The sequence below is a fragment of the Cnephaeus nilssonii genome (assembly GCF_951640355.1).
Source record: "Cnephaeus nilssonii genome assembly, chromosome: 19".
NCBI lineage: Eukaryota > Metazoa > Chordata > Mammalia > Chiroptera > Vespertilionidae > Cnephaeus > Cnephaeus nilssonii.
Window position 1 is genome coordinate 15,492,391 of NC_137090.1, and position 19,017 is coordinate 15,511,407.

General features: G+C 43.8%; 1 protein-coding gene across 2 annotated transcripts in view; it reads left to right on the forward strand.

Moving 5' to 3' along the window:
* Positions 1 to 15,033: 15,033 nt before the first annotated feature.
* EZH1 (enhancer of zeste 1 polycomb repressive complex 2 subunit) overlaps positions 15,034 to 19,017 on the forward strand; it is a 28,475-nt gene continuing 24,491 nt past the window's right edge. Inside the window, exon 1 of one of the 2 annotated variants that reach the window (XM_079798529.1) lies at positions 15,034 to 15,079. The gene's annotated coding sequence lies outside the window, so the exon portion shown is untranslated. The remainder of the gene's footprint in view (positions 15,080 to 19,017) is intronic. The other variant, XM_079798530.1, reaches the window with a different exon arrangement.

Consider the following 19,017-nt stretch of genomic DNA (forward strand, 5'->3'; position numbering starts at 1 on the left):
TGAAAGGAGACTGGAGACCTCGCCTTCATCTTCCAAGTTGCCATAGGAGACAGTCCCATGTTCTGCAGCAAAGGGACAGAGAAGAGCTTCATCAGGGACAGGTTCTTTCACGGGAAGTCCCATTTTCCATCCCTGGAATCCCTCACCTTTCTTTTCTAAGCCCATTTCTGCTTCAAAATGTATCATTTTTGCTATAAAAATAGACTTTGAATTGCAAGTAATACATAAGTATACACTTGTTGCAAAATATAGTTTTTTCGTTCAAATCATTTAAATAACCTGGCAGTGAGTCAAAATATGAAAAGAAGATTCAAGCTTGGTCCCTTTAGCGGGGGTGCTGCCATGATCGCCTGGCACAAGCATTACCAAAGGCAATGATGACACCAGATTCCAAAGAGCCTGGTGGTTAAGAAGGCTTCAAGGCTCACAGACTGGAGAGCTTGGTTTTGGAAAGTTTCAGAGGGGTAGCAGGAGACAGGAGAGACATCAAATTCAAGGGACCCTCAAAGGACAGGACTGGGTTTCTGGGTCATCAGCACCTTGAAATGTTTCTTTTTCTTTTTTAAAATATATTTTATTGATTTTTTTACAGAGAGGAAGAGAGAGGGATAGAGAGTTAGAAACATCGATGAGAGAGAAACATTGATCAGCTGCCTCCTGCACACTCCCCACTGGAGATGTGCCCGCAACCAAGGTACATGCCCTTGACCGGAATCGAACCTGGGACCCTTGAGTCAGCAGGCTGATGCTGCATCCACTGAGCCAAACCGGTTAGGGCTTGAAATGTTTCTTGACATGATTCAGTGTGGAGAGTATCTGTTGCCTGGGGAGAACCCAGCAGGATGGGCTGAACAGATAGTATGTTGTCCTGTACGGTCAAACTTCTTTAGGTCATAGACCCAGTCTCCCTGTTTGTTGTTCAGGTAATACTGAAAAAACAAGGTCACACTGAAGCCAGAGTTTCCTATTCTGTCTGCAGCTCAGTCTCTGTTACAAAATGTTTAAACACAGAAAACTTTATAACCCCATTCCTTTCTCACTCACCTCCCCATATATTTTGCACTTAAAAAAAAAAAAAAAAAAAAAGCAGCCAAAACCGGTTTGGCTCAGTGGACAGAGCGTCAGCCTGCGGACTGAAAGGTCCCAGGTTCGATTCAGGTCAAGGGCATGTGCCTTGGTTTCGGGCACATCCCCAGTAGGGGATGTGTAGGAGGTGGCTGATTGATGTTTCTCTCTCATCGATGTTTCTAACTCTCTCTCCCTCTCCCTTCCTCTCTGTAAAAAGTCAATAAAATATATTTTTTAAAAAGCATAAATAAGATTTAATATTTGTGTTGTTCAGTATTTTTTTTTCTTTTTCTTTTTTTGTTAATCCTCACCTGAGGATATTTTTTCCATTGATTTTTAGAGAGAGTGGAAGGGAGGAGGGAAGACACACAGAGAGAAACATCGATGTAAGAGAGACACATTCATTGATTGCCTCCCACACATACCTGACCAGGGATCGAGCCTGTAACTGAAGTGGATGCTCTTGACCAGGAATTGAAGCCACAACCCTTCGGTCTGAGGGCCGCTCTAACCACTGAGTAAACCTGGCCAAGGCTTTTTTTTTTTTTTAATTTAATAACATGTCTTGGATATCTTTCCATGATGCCATATGTATATGTGCCACTTTTCTCTTAACTGTTGCATAGAATTGTTTTTAGTCTTTTTTTCCCTTTTCTTCTTATATTCAGTGGAGTCTGGTCTTTAAGTTCCCTATACACTCGCTTATTCTTCTGTCCCTACCCCACATACATCCCTAGTGGTTGGGAAGAGAGGAATGTGGTTCTCGTCCAAGCGAACTTTGACCTGAGATTTCTGACCTGGGTAAGGATCCTACTGTCATATGTGTTTCCCTTCTTACAGGCTAAGGGCCATCCTGCCTGGAGCAGGAGGAGAGATGACTCCGTCCTTAGAAGAAGTGCCATTCGAATCCTCAGCCTTCCCCCTACACACACACACACACACACACACACACACACACACACACACAACAACAACAACAACAACAACATAAGGGGAAGCAAAAAGCACACCGGGGCCTCCTGCACAATGAAATTATGCGGATCATCTTGGAATTAGTGTCTCTGGTGCAGGGACATTCACACATGCTGGCCTCTTCTCCAGCTGTCTGCAAAAGAAAAAGAAAAGAACAGAAAATGTGGGGGAGAGGCAGGACCCAGGAAGCCAGAAGTTTTGGCTGGGTGGTGCTGATCTTTCCGAGCTGGAGAGCGGAGACAAACATCTTTGAGGGCAAGGGAGGCAGCAAGAAGAACCTGGAGGGCTGCAGCCAGGGAGCCAGCTAGCTAAGGAGGGGAAAACAAAGGAATAGGGACACAATTACTCCATCTCTTCCCCAGCCTCCTCATCTCCAGAAGGATGGCACACTTGGTATGAGAAGCATAACCACCTCTCAGAGGGGGAAATGGTTATCAGAGAAAACTGTGGTTCTCGGGTTTGTAAAAAGCATAGAAAATGGTCAAGTTATATTCTTCATCAACTGCTGAGGACTTAATAGTAGCTGCCATTGATCGAACCCAGAACTGCTTGATGCTAAGTTTCATGTCTTAACCATGATTTTATTACTTCCCTCTCATTCAAAATCAGAGTACCGATTCCGTACTGGGTCTTGAAAGGAAGGGAGAATAGAGTTTCTTCTGAGATCAGATTGAGCCCTCCAGAAATAAGATCCTGCGCACAACATACTCCCCCTCCTTCCCTGACCCAGGCTGGACCATGACATCACATTGTGCAGGCTGTTTTTCCGAAAAGAACCCAGGCCAGATTTACAAGAACAACATTCAATGTGACTGAAGAGGACCATGGCCAAGTGACCATAGCACACGCCCAGCAGTGCTGAGAACACTGCTGATCCCTCAGCACGGAGGCTGACGCATGGCTTCAGTCAGGACCAAATGTCAGATGCAGGATTGCTGTTACCCTTCGTCATTCCTGAACTCCCCTATGAAACCATCCCCAGGTACATTTCTATGCCCTCCCAGCACTCCAGGAAGCTTGATGTTGTATAACATGGGGATGCTCTGAGAATGCTGGGCAGTATGCTCAATGTTTCATACAAAATGTGTCATGTAAAACTCACAACTCTGTTAAACAGCAACCCACTTTACAGGTGAGGAAACGGAGGCTCCGAAAAGTTAAGCTACTTGTCCAAGTCATGCAACTAATATTGATACATAGGTCTTCTTTGTTTTTTAAAAATATATTTGATTGATTTTTTTTTTAATTTTTTTTTTTACAGAGAGGAAGGGAGAGGGATAGAGAGTTTGAAACATCAATGAGAGAGAAACATCGATCAGCTGCCTCCTGCACACCTCCTACTGGGGATGTGCCCGCAACCAAGGTACATGCCCTTGACCGGAATCGAACCTGGGACCTTTCAGTCCGCAGGCCAATGCTCTAGCCACCGAGTCAAACCGGCTAGGGCGATACATAGTCTTCTTGATGCTGAAGCCTGGCACTTTACCTCATCTCCTGATAGAAGTCCACCTGGTAGAAGCCCACCTGGTAGCCAACTTGCAAGACAGAGTCGATGAGGAAGAGTGGCCAGAAGGGCGAGACTCCTCATGGCACAGAAAGCTTTCTCCGCTCAGTACAACTCTTCTGACCATGCCTGCGTCACCTACAGACAACAGCTTTTCACGTCCTTTCCCCCAAGACCTTAATGCATTAGATCAGTGATTTTCTTTTTTTTAATTTACTTATTTATTTTAATTATATATATATATATATATATATATATATATATATATATATATATATATATATATATATATATATATGGCGTAATATCACAGGAAGGTCACGGGTATCCTGCCACCCGTGAGGAGTAAGCCCAAGTTGCTGTTGGATGTGTTCATCACAAAGGAGCCATTCTTCAGGCACTCTGCTCTCTCCACATCCAAGATCAGCGATTTTCAACTGGTCTGGTTCAAGTCTCTGTCTAGTTGTGAGCAGTTGAGGCGGCACGGCAGCATAGGGACAGCAGCCTTGCACAATTGGCGTGTCCACATAGGACAGGAAATGGAAACTGAATAGTCAGAGGAAACCTTCCCAGCACTCAAACCAATGGTGAGTTTAGTAAACGCCCCGCAGAAGATACGGAAGAGGAACAAGATTTTAGAAGCTCTAAAAACACTGATGAGATGTTTTAACTGTGAATTCTGCTTGAGAGCAGGAATGCTGGGGTAGTGATTGAAAAAGGAGGCAAGACTATTAAGGCTCTGTGTACAGACTACAGTGCCAGTGTTTTGATCCCAGACAGCAGTGGTCCCGAGCGTATATTGAGTTTCAGTGCTGATCCTGAAACAATTGGAGACATTCTAAAAAAAAAAAAGCATCCCTACCTTGGAAGAAGGCCTACAGTTGCCCTCACCCACTGCCACCAGCCAGCTCCCGCTCGAATCTGAGGCTGTGGAATGCTGAAGTTACCAATGCTATAACGGAAGCGACTTTAAATTCTAATTGAGACTGTTGATTCATCAGACTCCAGCAGGAGGACTTCTTGGTGTCAGAGGTGCTAAAATTAAAGAACTTCAAGAGAGCACTCAGACAACAATCAAGCTTTTCCAGGAATGCTGTCCTCATTCCACTGACAGAGTCATTCTTTTTTAAAAATATTAATTAATTAATATTTATTTTTAATTGAGTTTATTGAGGTGACATTGGTTAATAAAATTATATAGCTTTCAAGTGTACAATTCTATAATACATCAACTGTATATTGTATTGTGTGTTCACCACCCCAAGTCAAGTCTCCTTTTAGCATCATTTATCCCCCCCATACCCTTTTCTACTCCCTCTCAACACCCTTTCCTCTGGTAATCACTATGCTGTTGTCTGTGTCTGTGAGTTTTGTTGTGTGTTTTTGTTTTGTTTTGTTTTGTTTTTGCTTAATCTGTTCACCTTTTCCACCTAGCCCCCCCCCCCCCAGAGTCATTCTTATTGGAGGAAAACCTGATAGGTAAAGTGCCTAAAGATCATAATTTTTCTTATATCAGAGTCTCCCATCAAAAGACATGCACAGGCTCCTTGATCCACAGTTTTGCAGGAGCCGACAGCCGGGCCCATCCAAACCATGTTTCCATGTTTCGCAACCAGTGTGACAGTGATGTCACTGTTTGGAGCCCTCAGGGCAGGATTCATCAAATTGAATATGCAATGGAAGCTGTCAAACAAGGGTCAACCACAGTTGGTCTGAAATAAAAAAAAACGTGCAGTATTGGTTGCATTGAAGAAAGCACAGTGGCTCAGCAGTTAGCATCGACTTATATGATTCAGGAGGTCATGGTTGGATTCCCAGTCAGAGTAATTGTCCTGGTTGTGGGCTCAATCCCCAGTGTTGAGCGTGCAGGAGGCAGTCGATCAATGGTTCTCTCTCATCATTGATGTTTCTATCTTACCCTCCCTCTCCCTTCCTCTCTAAAATCAATTTAAAAATATATTAAAAAAGAAAGAAAGGAGAAAGAAAGAAAGAAAGAAAGAAAGAAAGAAAGAAAGAAAGAAAGAAAGAAAGAAAGAAAAGAGAAAGGAAGAAAGAGTCAGAGGTTGCAGTTTATTAGAAAAAAAATTCTCCATGTTGACAATCGTATTGGTATCTCAATAGCGGGGCTTACTGCCTATGCTAGACTGTTATGTAACTTTATGGTCAGAGGATTAAACAAATTCATCATGAGTCAGGATCTCTGATCAAAATTGATAAGCTAACCCTGGCCCCGTAGCTCAGTTGATTAGAATGTCATCCAGGTATGTTAAGGTTTCGGGTTCCATCTCCAGTCAGGGCACATACAAGAAGCAACCAATGAATGCATGAATAAGTTGAACAACAAATCAATGTTTCTCTCTCTTTCACCCGCTCTTTCTCTCTCAAATCAATAAAAAAAATAAAATTGATGAGCCTTTGGAAGGGTCCGAAGGTTGGATTATTACCATTACAGGATCACAGGACCGGGTACAGAACACATAGTATTTGTTGCTGCAGAACAGTGTGAAGCAGTATTCTGGAAAGTTTTCCTAAGACTAGTGAAGAACTGATGGAGTCCTGCATATATAGTGTTTTTTAAAATATATTTTATTAATTTTTTACAGAGAGGAAGGGAGAGGGATAGAGAGTCAGAAATATCCATGAGAGAGAAACATCGATCAGCTGCCTTCTGCACACCCCCCACCGGGGATGTGCCCACAACCAAGGCACATGCCCTTGACCGGAACCAAACCTGGGACCCTCCAGTCCGCAGGCCGACACTCCATCCACTGAGCCAAACCGGTCAGGGCCCTGCATATATAGTTTTAATCTGCTGTTTAAAAAGCCAACATTCCTCTGCTTCGTAGGTGTTCTGCATTTGAGGTGTAGTAAAATCTTTGCTGTTCACCAGATGTAATGTTTTAGTTCCGTACAAACCAGGGGCAAGGGGTGGGAGGTGCAAAAACTAACATCGAAATTTTGAAACAGCAGCAGAGTAAGTTAATTTTAATTTTTGTTCGTTGGTGGTGGTTAAAAAGGAAACTTCTCCTTATGTAATTACTGTGAACGCTTTGTTTTGTGATCCCTGCAACATTTGGGGAGGCGGGAGGGGACAGAGAGGAAAAGTAACAATTGTTCATATGTCCCTGGCATCTATTCAGAGCAGTGTGCAGAATGTAATACTCTTTTGTAAGAAATGTTTTAGAATTTAAAAAATAAATTTAATGAATCTAAACATTAAAAGAAAATAATTTTAAAAACATGCAATACCCGCTCTGGCTGGTGGTTAGAATGTCAGCCTACGCCCACCAACGGGTCACAGGTTCACTAACCAGTCAAGGGCATGTACCTGGGTTGTAGGTTTAACCCCTGGCACCATTTGGGTGTGTGCAGGAGGCAACTAATCCATGTGTCTTTCTCACATCAATGCCTCTCTCTCTCTCTCTCTCTCTCTCTCTCTCTCTCTCTCTCCCCCATCCATCTCTTCCACTCTCTCTAAAAATCAATAGAAAAAATATCCTCAGGTGAGGATTTAAAAAAACAACAACCTCCTAAAAACAAAAAAAAAACATGCAATACTAGTACATGACTATTTAGTCAGGGGCATTAACCTCTTTTCCCTTAGATTAAAAAATGACAATAGTTGTGAATGCCCAGTCTTGAACTGTCAGTTGTGAATGCCCTGTCTTGAACCATAAATATATAGATCATATCATAGAGTTGCATCTTATTGGTCACATTGCATAATAAGGTTGCCTCTGATTGGTTAATTCTTTTTTTTTTAATATTTTTACTTTTATTGATTTCAGAGAGGAAGGGAGAGTGAGAGAGAGATAGAAACACCATTAACCCGCTGTTTCTTGCACACCCCACACTGGAGATCGAGCCTGCAACCCAGGCATGTGCCCTTGATCGGACCTGGGACCCATCCGTCCACAGGCCGGTGCTCTATCCACTGAGCAAAACCAGCTAGGGCAGATTGGTTAATTCTTGTTACCAGAAATCCTTCTATAAAAGTATAGGAGCCTGATTTTTTTTAAAAGTCACTTTGGAGCAAAAAAGATAAGTAATTACTATTATTATTTTTTTGGTAAATCAATTAAAATTATACCTTTATTTGTCATATTAGCAAAAAATATATTTTTGGTGTGCTGCAGAATTTTAATAATTAGTTTATGTGTGCCATAAGATGAAAAGGGTTGAAAATCACTGCATTAGATGGACAATGAAAAAAGTTTATGACATTATAAAATAATCATTTTTCTAGATCTTAACAAGGATCCAATATATGTTAAGCAAATATGACACTAATAGTGTTTGTGTGTTTTAACATGTGTAGTGTTTGTAACGTGAGCATAAGAAATACTAAACAAGGCAATATTTTCCTTGTCTCTAAAATGAGGGTAATAATATCTATAAATGATGAGATTCAAAGCACTTAGAACAGTAATTGGCCCATAGTCGATGTATATTATTATTATTCTTGTTGCCTTAGTGGTTAAAAGCATACACGACGGAGTCAAAGCAACTTGAGTTTGAATCCTAGCACCATCAGTGATTTATCTGTATGTGACCTTGTGCAATTATTTAACTTCTCTGAGCTTGTTTTCTTATCTGCAAAAATGGGGCTACTAGTGTGCATCTCACTGAGCAGTAGCGATAATTCACATAAAGCATTTGGTCCAATGCCTGGTGCTAGTAAGCATGTGATAAATGGCAATTAACTATTATCAACCTGGTGTTGCACCAATTCAACACCAGCAGGACTCTCCAATTGGGCTTCATTGAAGAAGGAAACTTTACTTAATGCAAATGGCTCAACAGGCTCAAGAATAATATATCCCCACAGTGAGGCTGCCCTAGGGGCCAGGTGGCCCTGGGGCCAGGTCCCTCTTCAGTAGGCAGCTCCACTCCATGATCTGCTCAGCTTTAGCCAAGAAGAAGCAGTCTTCCATGGAAAGTACGCTATTCCATCCAGAGGGGAGCTGGTTTGTAGGGGCAGAAGTCCTGGGCCCCGTCCCTGATTGATTTCTCCTCATGCAAATAAGGATGCCAAGTCCTCACAGTTTGATTGGTCCAAAGGCACAGTGGTCAGAATAGAGCCATTCTGATTGGTCAGAGCTGCACAGCTCCGGTTGGATGGGGAAAGCCTCAGTCCTTTTGATTGGAATAGGACTTCAGGAAACCTTTACATATAAGGGTTGGCTCAGCTGTCAGAAACATCATGCAGGCAGTTTAGCACAGAGGCTTCAGAGGACCCTGTGCAGTAATGGCTGCTAGGCTCTGAGGTTTTTTTTCTTTTGTTTTTAAGGTTCTGCTTTTTTCATTTGAGCCCAATTAGCTACCAGGAGTCTTTTTTAGTAGGTGTCCTTTTTTTTTTTTCAGGGTTCACACTATCATGATGTATATAACACATGCAGTTATGACAACTATATTCCCAAGATATTCTAGGATCCTTCCAATTTAATACTTTTGTTCTTTTCGTTACACACATAACACTCCTTTTATTGAAAAGAGTACAGACTTTGCTTTCAAACGGACCTAGCCTAGGTTTGAATTCCAGCTCTCCAGTTTCCAGCGATGTGGCCCTGGTCTGTGTTATCAATCTCACTGAACTTCAATGTCCTTCTCTGTAAAATGGGGATAACAATGTAACAGTGTCTACGAGGCATCCTTCAAGGATTACATGAGATGATGTTAGTTCAGATCCAGTCCAATATCTAGTGATTATGTGAGTGCTAAAGGCAATTTGTTACATATGTAAATATCTTTGTTCCTTTACATACAGTGTCATGGATATAATCTGTAGAGAGATATATGTACTTGTCTTGCTCCAAAAGGGTTTTCGTAGCCTGCTAGCCCATCCTAGCCACCGTGGGGTTCATAGGGCCAAATCATAAGAAGTATGGGACTCTGCTGATAAGTCAGGGAAGAGAGCAGGGGAAGTCAGAGAACCAAGGGGCACTCCCTTTTCCTGTCTGGCTAGGATTTGTTTGTCTCCCACACAGGCTGTTCCCTGCTGATATGGAGTGTCCAGCTTTGATTGGCATCTCCAGTACAGAGGAAGTAAGGAGCCTCGGCCTTTCAGGAGTCCCAAACACATTTCTCTTTCTGGAGCCACTGGGGAGAGCAGAAAGCCATGGGGAGAACCCAGAATCATGATGTCAGAGCTAGAAGACCTCGGAGAAAGGAAGAGGTAGAGTGAAGTGGTTCAGAGCATGGGTTTAGGGGTCAGAATGAGTGGTCTCAAATCCTGGCCACACCACTTACCAACGGGGTGATTTGGGGCAAGTTCCAAAATCCCTATAGGCCCTAGTTTTCTCAGCTGTAAAAATGAGATGAGACTATTACTGACTTCATATGAAATGAGATGACCCACTGTAAAGCACTTAAGGACGCTTCCAGGCACATAATGAGTGGTCAGTATTTGAAGGCTATTATTATTTTTCTAGTTCTGCAGTTTTACAGTCGAGGAGCCTGATGGCCAGAAAGGAAGCACAGCTCATTCGTTATCCACCCAATCAGGGCGACTTCCCAGGCAGTGCTGTGCCAAAGGTGTGTCCTGTGGGATCAAGGCCCGGCCATTAACTATGCTGAGAGAGGGAGACTGGGCAGCACCACCCTAGCTGTGGGGTTGGAGCTTTGAGAGTGTGTGCAAAACAAGGCCTGGATCCCACCTAACTAATCCCCCTAAAAGGAAGTTCCTTCCTACTGGAATAATTTATTTTGTAATTAACAAGGCTAAGGAGGCCCTTTCTAATATTTTGGCTTGGAGGCTCAGAGTTTAAATTTATAAACAGCCACAATGGTTTATTGTGGACCTGTTCTTACTTGCTGAATTGAATGCATTATTATGATCGCTAAGCAACGAGGGGTCGGGAGCTAAGTACCTGGGGGTGGAAAGCTAGGTTTTTGAGATCAGAGGACAGAGTGTCCGGGAGAGGAGCAGCTTCAAAAACGGAGCCAGGTTTCCAGGCTCAGTAATGTCTAGGCCTCAACGTGCTTTGGAGCTGCCTTTGCCTCTAAGTGTTCAGGGAGGGGTCTGGCACTTGAACTGGCCCCACCAAGGCCTGGGCAGCAGCCCATTTCTGGTGACCTTCATGTAGGCTTTTAGATTGTGCTTTGCTTTGTTTTGTTGTTTATTCCCCCACAGCAGGGTGGCCTTTCCCTGCTTCTGGGTGGGAACTGGGGGAGGGAGGATGGTTTGCTCCCATCTCCACAGCTGTGTTTACACTTCCCCGTCAGGGACTGTCTGGGGCCCAACCTTTCCTTAGTCCTTTGTATCCCCTCGGAGAAATGCTATCTGATATCCCTGTGGGCTTTGCAAGGGAGGGGCCGAATGAGTCAAGGGGTCACCATCCAAAGGGGGCTGGAAGGAAGGGAGGAAGGTTTCGAGGGAGGAAAGAATAGTGCAGACAGTTCTTTTTGAATTCTGGGAAACATCACCTCCTTCCCTTTCTATCAGTGGCCTGAGGACCAGCAGGGCAGAAAAGTACACTTAGAACCTGCGCACCCCAGAAGGAACAGAACGTGACCTGTTGTTTCTAATCACTGGGTAGGACAACATCTTGTTTTGTGATGGGGATGTGAGTGCACAGAGCAGAACAGTCTTTTCTAAGGCTTCATTGGGGCCAGTAGTCAGAGTTACAGCATGTTGAAGCCAATAAGATCGTGCTAAAATACACATAAATTAAAAAGGATTTAAGAAAACGGTCAAGTAAATAATGCTCTTCTTCTCCAGGGAGCAAGTTGAGCTGGTATTAATCAGTGTAAGTAGTGTTGCCAGACTCTCAGCCAAGCCCAGGAGAATGGCTGCCAAGGCAAATCAGGCATCAGGTTTCAGAAATTAAACACATAATTTTATTTTTCCGCAACAGGGACTTTTCAGAAAAAGAATCACTCTATTAGGCTACTCAGCACACTTTGTCCAATTTCTTTCAGCCCCAAAGGCCTCCAATTTAAGAGCAAGATGAGCAACTAGAAGCCAGGAGTGACACAGTTATTCCTTTCTCTTATTCACTGCCTGGGGGTGGGGCTGGGAGGAGTGGGGCAGGGGTAATGGTACTGTTTTTCAAAGGTCCAATTGCTGACCACTTGCCAATAGTTTTTCCACGAATTTATAGGACAAAGACCTGAAGGGCTGGAAAAGAAAAAGTTGCAAAGGAAGAGTGGGCCAAACAAGGATTGCCTGATAGTTTCTCATGAGCCACAGTCAGCTAAGAAAGAGGCTGGTCTCGGGAAACATTCTCTCTGATCACAATGAGGAGGAACCAATTGGCAAACAAATTTTCCCCAAGAACCCCATGCTTGTTGGTGATGTGGAAAGTTGTTTTTATAATCCTCCAGTGAACAAGGATTACTAAACCCTGGGTTTAGTCCTATGCCAAGTATCGTTGTGGATATAAAAAAAGATATACAGTGAGATAGTGAGTGTAAAAGTGGTACTGGAGCCCTGGCCAGTGTGGCTCAATTTGTTGGGTGTGCTCCAGGGCATCAAAAGGTTGCTGGTTCGATTTTGGGTCAGGGCACATGCCCGGGTTTCGGGCTTGATCCCCGGTGGGGGGGCGGGGTGGTGCAGGAGGCAACCTATGTTCTGCTCTCACATGACGTTCCACTCTCACATCGATGTTTTTCTTTCTCTCTCCGTCTCCCTCCCCCCGCTCTCTTTCTCTCTTAAAAAAAAAATCAATTAAAAAAATATTTTTTAAAAGTGGTACTGGAGTTGCAGCAAGAGAGATCCAGGAGGGCTGGAAGGCTTAATGAGGAGGTGGAGCTTGAGCTGGGCCTCAGAACTCTGATCTACAACTTTGACATAAATTCCCTCACCTTCCTTCTTTTCCAACCTCAAAATATTTCTATAACCATATTTTCTTTGTTATTGCAAAATTTCTTTGTATTTCCTTGGCATACTCTCCTAAAGCAATGTGTCCACTCCCATGATGTTAGTTACCATCCATATGTTGATGGCTCCCAAATTCCTCTCCACTATTAGTCCTGACAATCAGATTTTCTGAACATCTCTCCTTAGATACCCCACATTCTTTTTTTTTTTAATCATAAAAATTGTTTAATCCTCATCTGAGAATGTTTTTCCATTGATTTTAGAGAGGTGGAAGGGAGAGGGAGAGACAAAGAGAGAGAAATATGGATGTGAGAGAGAAACATTGCACATGCACCCCAACCAGGGCCAGAGATTGAGCCTGCAACTGAGGTATGTGCCCTTGATCAGAATCAAACCCGGGACCCTTCAGTCTGCGGACTGGCTCTATCCACTGAGCAAAACCTACTAGGGCTAAACAATTTAAAAAATATATATTTTTGTTGATTTTAGAGAGGAAGGGAGAGGGAGAGAGAGAGATAGAAACATCAGTGATGAGAGACAATCATTGCTCGGCTGCCTCCTGCACACCCCTCCGCCCCCGCCCCACTAGGGATTGAGCCTGCAACCTGAGCATGTGCCCTTGACCGGAATCGAACCCAGGACCCTTCAGTCTGTAGGCCGACACTCTATCAGGCTAGAGCTAAACCAGCCAGGGCTAAACAATTTTTTATGTAGTGTAATGGTTCTCAAACTTGGTCACACAGTGGAATCCCCTGGGATGCTCTTAGAACTTGTGAAGCCCAGACCAAATCTCAGAGGTAGGCATCAGTTATTAAAGTTCCCCAGGTATTTGTTTCAATGTGAGTCAAGTTTGAGAATCACTGATCTAGAAGGAATTGGGAATGGAAAGGAACATCACTGCTAATGACCAAGTATGAAGGAATTTTGTCTTTATTTGGTAGTTAATTAGATAGAAGAAAGAGAAATACAGCACAGTCAAAGTTTCTGATAAAAGTAAAAAAACACTAAATTGGGAATCCTGATACCTGAGTTTAAGACCTAACAGCAATTTTTCATCTGTGTAAGGCGAGTCTTTTAACTCCTTTATGCCAGAATAGTCTCATGCCTAAAACTGAAATCCTCCCTACCTACTTCATAGAGTTGTTATGAAGATTATCTTAAAAAATAAACATTATAAGCTTTTTTTAAAATATATTTTATTGATTTTTTACAGAGAGGAAGGGAGAGGGATAGAGAGCTAGAAACATCGATGAGAGAGAATCATCGACCAGCTGCCTCCTGCACACCCCCTACCAGGGATGTGCCCGCAGCCAATGTACATGCCCTTGACCGGAATCGAACCTGGGACCTTTCAGTCCGCAGGCCGACGCTCTATCCATTGAGCCAAACCGGTTTCGGCCATTATAAGCTTTTATTGTTATACACTTGGAGACAAATTTAAGATGATTTTATTTTGTATTTTAAGTTTTAATTTTATATTTTGAAATAATTTCAGATTTACAAAAGAGTTGCAAAGGTAGAGACTTCCTATGTACCCTTCAGACATCTTCCTCGAATGCTGAGGAAGTACAATTGCTAAAGCCAAGAATTAAGATGAATAAAATACCATTAACGAATTTATGGACTGTATTCTAATTTCATTGTCCCACTTTTGTCCTTTCTCTGGACCAGGACTCAATTTCAGATCACACATTACATTCAGTTGTCACGTCTCATCAGTCTCCTCCAATCTGGGACAGTTTCTCACCTTTTTTTTTTCTTGCATGGCCTTGACATTTTTTGAAGATCCTGCCTGGCCAGTTATTCTGTATTTGGAATTTTTCTAACACTTCCTTGTGATTTAATTTATGCTTTTTTTTTTTTTCAAGAATACTACAGCCCAGCCAGTGTGCTCAGTGGTTGAGCATTGACCTATAAACCAGGAGGTCATGGTTCCATTTCCAGTCAGGGCACATGCTGGGGTTGCCCGCCCAATCCCCAGTAGGGGCTGTGCAGGAGGCAGCCAATCAATGATTCTCTCTCATCATTGCCGTTTCTATTTCTCTCCCTTCCTCTCTGAAATCAAGATGTGGTTTTGTGCCCTTCTCATTGCATCATATTGAGAAGTACCTAATCTAATAAGAATATGTTAACTTTGATCACTTTTGTTAAGGTGATGTCTGCTAAATTTCTCTCCTGTAAAGTTACCTTTGTAACCTATAGTTATCTTCTGAAGAGATACTTTTTGATACAGGCTAATTTGAAACTAAGGGATTAGGAAAGTTTTTGACAGATATGGAGAAGTCAGGTGTAAATAAAGCAGGAATAAATAATGCCCGTAAGCGGGTGCTTGGGGGTATTGGTAGGTGTGAGAGATTGGTATGAAGGGGTTCCAGATTGGCTTCAAATGATGCAGTCAGACGTGGGGATGGTGCAACCGCTGGATAAGGTGTTCAAGAAGATACTAGTGTCTCCTCGAGATTTCCCAAAAAACCTGTCCGCTAATAGTGCCACTTAGTAAACCATCGGGCTGGGGTTGTACCACCTCCACTCCAGGGTACAGGTGTTGGCGCCCCATAAAGACGCGTTCAGAAGGAAGCCCAGGTAGCTGACCTGCAGGGAGGGCGGCGCAGTGCGCAGGCGCCGGAGGAGGCGCGGGGCGGGGCCACGGCGCGGGGGCGGGGCCGCGGTGCGCAGGCGTCCTAGCGGAGAGCGCCTGCGGCTCGGGATGGAGGGTGAGTGAGTAAACAAGCCCGGGCCGGGCGGTGGGGCCGGGCCTCGGCACCTCGCCACCCGGTACCTCAGAGAGGAAAAGGCGAAGGGGTCAGGGAATTGAGGGGAAGCGGAGGGCACAGTGCCTGTCTGCCGGGGTAGCGGGGCGGCCACTCCCGATTCCGAGGGCTGCAGGAAAGGGGGTGACGGGCCAGTGAGCCCCCGGCGAGGACCACGTCTGGGGCTGGGAGGGCGGTGTGTCCGGGAGGAGGAGCGGCGGGGGCGGGCCCGGGGACGGGAATCCCGTTGGAGGGCGGGGTGGGCCAGGTGGGCGGGGGCCCCGGCGTAGGGAGGGCGTGAGTGGGCGGTGGCACCTGCGGGGGCCCTTAGGGAGGTGGACTCCCCGAGACCTGGGGCTGTGCACGGGGAGGGCCGGACACCGGGCCGCATTCGGGAGGTGTTGGAGGGGTGGCAGTGGAAAACTGGGCCGGGGCTGGGGTGAGGTGAGCGAGGTCCTGAGGTGTAAACTATAAGGGGGCGCTCACTCTCGGGGTGGAGCCGGTGCAGAAGCCTCCTTGGGTTTTGGGGGCTGGGCGCCCCTCGCCTCCCCAGTCCCAGCCCCGAGTGAGAGGCAGCTTCTCTCCAAATTTGGTTTCCCGCCTATCCCTGCCCACCCCGGAATTCTCCTGGGGATCAAACGGTAGAAGGGAAAGTTCCTTGAAGCAAAAAAAGCAAGGTGTTGTATTTGGGACATGCCCGTTAGGAAACGTGGGACAAACTTATTTTGGTAAAAAAGTGACTACTGAGACATTGTTTCGGGGGCCGGGGAGAGGGGAGGGATATGGAAGGATGTTAGCGACGCCGGTGGGATATTGAGAACGGGCTTTTACAGGTGAAATGTAAGACTGTAAAGGGAGTAGCTTAGGTGTGGCGCCTAGCGCGAGAGGAGTAAGAAAAGGAGCCGAGGTGGAGGAGCTACTGCGTGCGTTGGAGGACCGCATTGTAAGTGTGGTCTGCTCCTCCACGTCTTCGAAGAGAAAAATCCCCCGCCCGGTGCCTTTAAGTTTAGGAAACCAGCATTGAAGTTTCCAGCCGGAGAAGGTGCTGTAAGACGTTCTGTAAGAGCTTGGCTATTTTCAGTCTTGGAATCCCCAGGGCTAGGATGTTGTGTCATTGGAACAGAGATTACTTAGTTACATAAAAGAAAGTGTGTGTTCGGAGATAAGTACTTTTTTGTAAACACAATTACAATAAAGGAAAGGACTATCTATAAAGATGTAATAATACTATTATTGCCAAGGTTTATATTGCGTGTGTGCATCACAGTGTTAACTCTCCCAGGGCAGGGATGTTTGTCTGATTTATTCACTGATGTACCCTAAGCACCCAAAATAGTGCCAGGCACACAGTAGGTGCTCAGTACATATTTGTGGAATGCATAAATAGTGCGCAGATCTCTGGGGCTGGCAGTTGGAGATCTGGATCCTAATTCTGCTACTGAGTACTTGTAGGCCAGTGGTCGCAAACTCATTGGTCAACAGAGCCAAATATCAACAGTACAACGATTGAAATTTCTTTTGAGAGCAAAATTTTTTAAACTTAAACTTCTTCTAACGCCACTTCTTCAAAATAGACTCCCCCAGGCCATGGTATTTTGTGGAAGAGCCACACTCAAGGGGCCAAAGAGCCGCATGTGGCTCGCGAGCCGCAGTTTGCCGACCACGGTTGTAGGCCAATCATGGACCTTATGCTAAAACACAGCTTTAAAACCGGCTGAGGTTGAAATTACTTTTTTTAAAAATATATTTTATTGATTTTATACAGAGAGGAAGAGAGATAGAGAGTTAGAAACATCGATGAGAGAGAAACATCAATCAGCTGCCTCTTGCACACCCCCTACTGGGGATGTGCCTGCAACCAAGGTACATGCCCTTGACCAGAATCGAACCTGGGACCCTTGAGTCTGCAGGCCATCGTTGCTCTATCCACTGAGCCAAACCGGTTTCGGCTGGCTGAGGTTGAAATTACTTCTTCATTATGGTATTATTTGACTTCTCTTTGAAACAGCACTAGAATAAGGAGCCTAGGATTAAAAAATGAAATTGACTCTCAAGATCACTTTTGTGAGAAAGGAAAGGGGGAGAAAATGTAGTTGGACTTGTGTCTCTTACCTTACTTGCCTTTGAATTAGCATGCCTTTTAAAAAGTATTTAATATATTAATTGTTTCTATTTAACTTTTGATATCTGAAATCTGGCTTCCTTTTCCTGTGGGTAACAGTTTTTGTTACTGTTCATGCTTTATATGAAACATGTAACAATTTATTTAATTAAGTAGTATATGCTTTTACTGTCTTGGACTGTTTTAAAAATTTCTACTTTGTTAACTAGCAACTGCCAAAAAAATGTTTGAGGCATCAACACTAAAAACACATTACAGCCCTGGCTGGTGTACTCAGTGGTTAGAGAGTCCGGGTTCTATTCCTGGTCAATCAATGTGTCTCTCTCGCACATCCCCCTCTCTCCCTCCCTCCTTCTCCCCCTCTCCACTCCCTCTTTCTCCCTCTCTCCATTCCCTCCATGCCTCTCCCCTTCTCCCCCTCTTACCTCCCTTCCTCCCACACACTAAAGAGCAATGGAAAAAATATCCTCTGGTGAAGATTTACAAAGCAAAACAAAAACACACACATTACATTTCTACATAGGGTAGTTTAAAGAGAAAAAAAGGCATGTGGAGAAAGGTGAAGAGAGTTATACCAGTTAGATTAGGATTGAGGGGAAGATTTAAAAAAGAAAAACTGCTCTTAGGGAATACCTCCATTCTAGGAAGTCCCAGTTGTTTGTTTTTCTTTTTAAATTTGTTCAGATTGTGTTTGGGGCTCTTTTATACCTTTTCAATCCATCAAACTGTCAGTTGGGACTTCAGTGCTCCAAACCCAAAAGTCAAGAATTACTTAATGGATAATTGGAGTTAAGTGCTTCTGGTGTGTTGTGTTCTCTGACACACTTACCCTAATACTTTGTTTCAAAATGGAATAACTAAAACTGTCTTGTTTTATTGAATAATAATGAGCAGTATTAAGTATTAATCAGTAAGTATTAAACTTTGTGCTAGTGTAGTACAGAATCAGCCAAGATGGAGCTGATTCTGTTAGATTGCTTTAACTATTATAAATCACTAGAGGCCCAGGGCACAAAATTCATGCACGGGTAGGGTCCCTAGGCCTGGCTGGAGATCAGGGCCAATCAGGGCCTTCAGTGGGGGCCTCCTTTCCCTGGCTGCTGGCTGATGACCAGGGCCTTCCTTTGTTCCACGCCGCCTCCTGGTGGTCAGCGCACATCATAGCGAGTGATTGGTCTCCCTGTTGAACTCCCATGGGGACAATTTGCATATTAGGCTTTTGTATATATAGAATATATAGATTGTTGTATATCTGTTGGGTCTCATAAAAATTAATCCTGCTTTGATTTTTATCACCATTGTCTCTAGTGCAAATGACCTTATTTTCTTAATAAAGCAATACTAAAAAATATTAGTGGTATAATTTTATATTAAATAAGAATTCAGGAAAAAAATTTCACAGCTTCCTGTTAGTAAGGTTTTTTTTCTATGTGTATGGTGCCCAGAACCTCAAACTAATAACAAATATAAATATATTGGAGGAGTGGGAGAGTAGAAATTAAAGATGTGTTTAATAGATCTTACTTGGAGGATCCATCATTATATACCTAGCCACAGAGTTGATTTTAACAGGAATGTTGATGAAATTGGTCATCACCAGAATAACTCATTATGCTTTACTAGAGCTGTTGGCAGAGGTAGATTCACCCCTATTGTTTATATTTCAACTCTACCATAAAGTGAAAAGGAAAGAGAATGAGATGGAAAATTTAAACATCTACAGTGCAATTTACCCAGGCATTAACAAAAATTATTTGTTCTAAAAGAGAAAGTAGTAAAG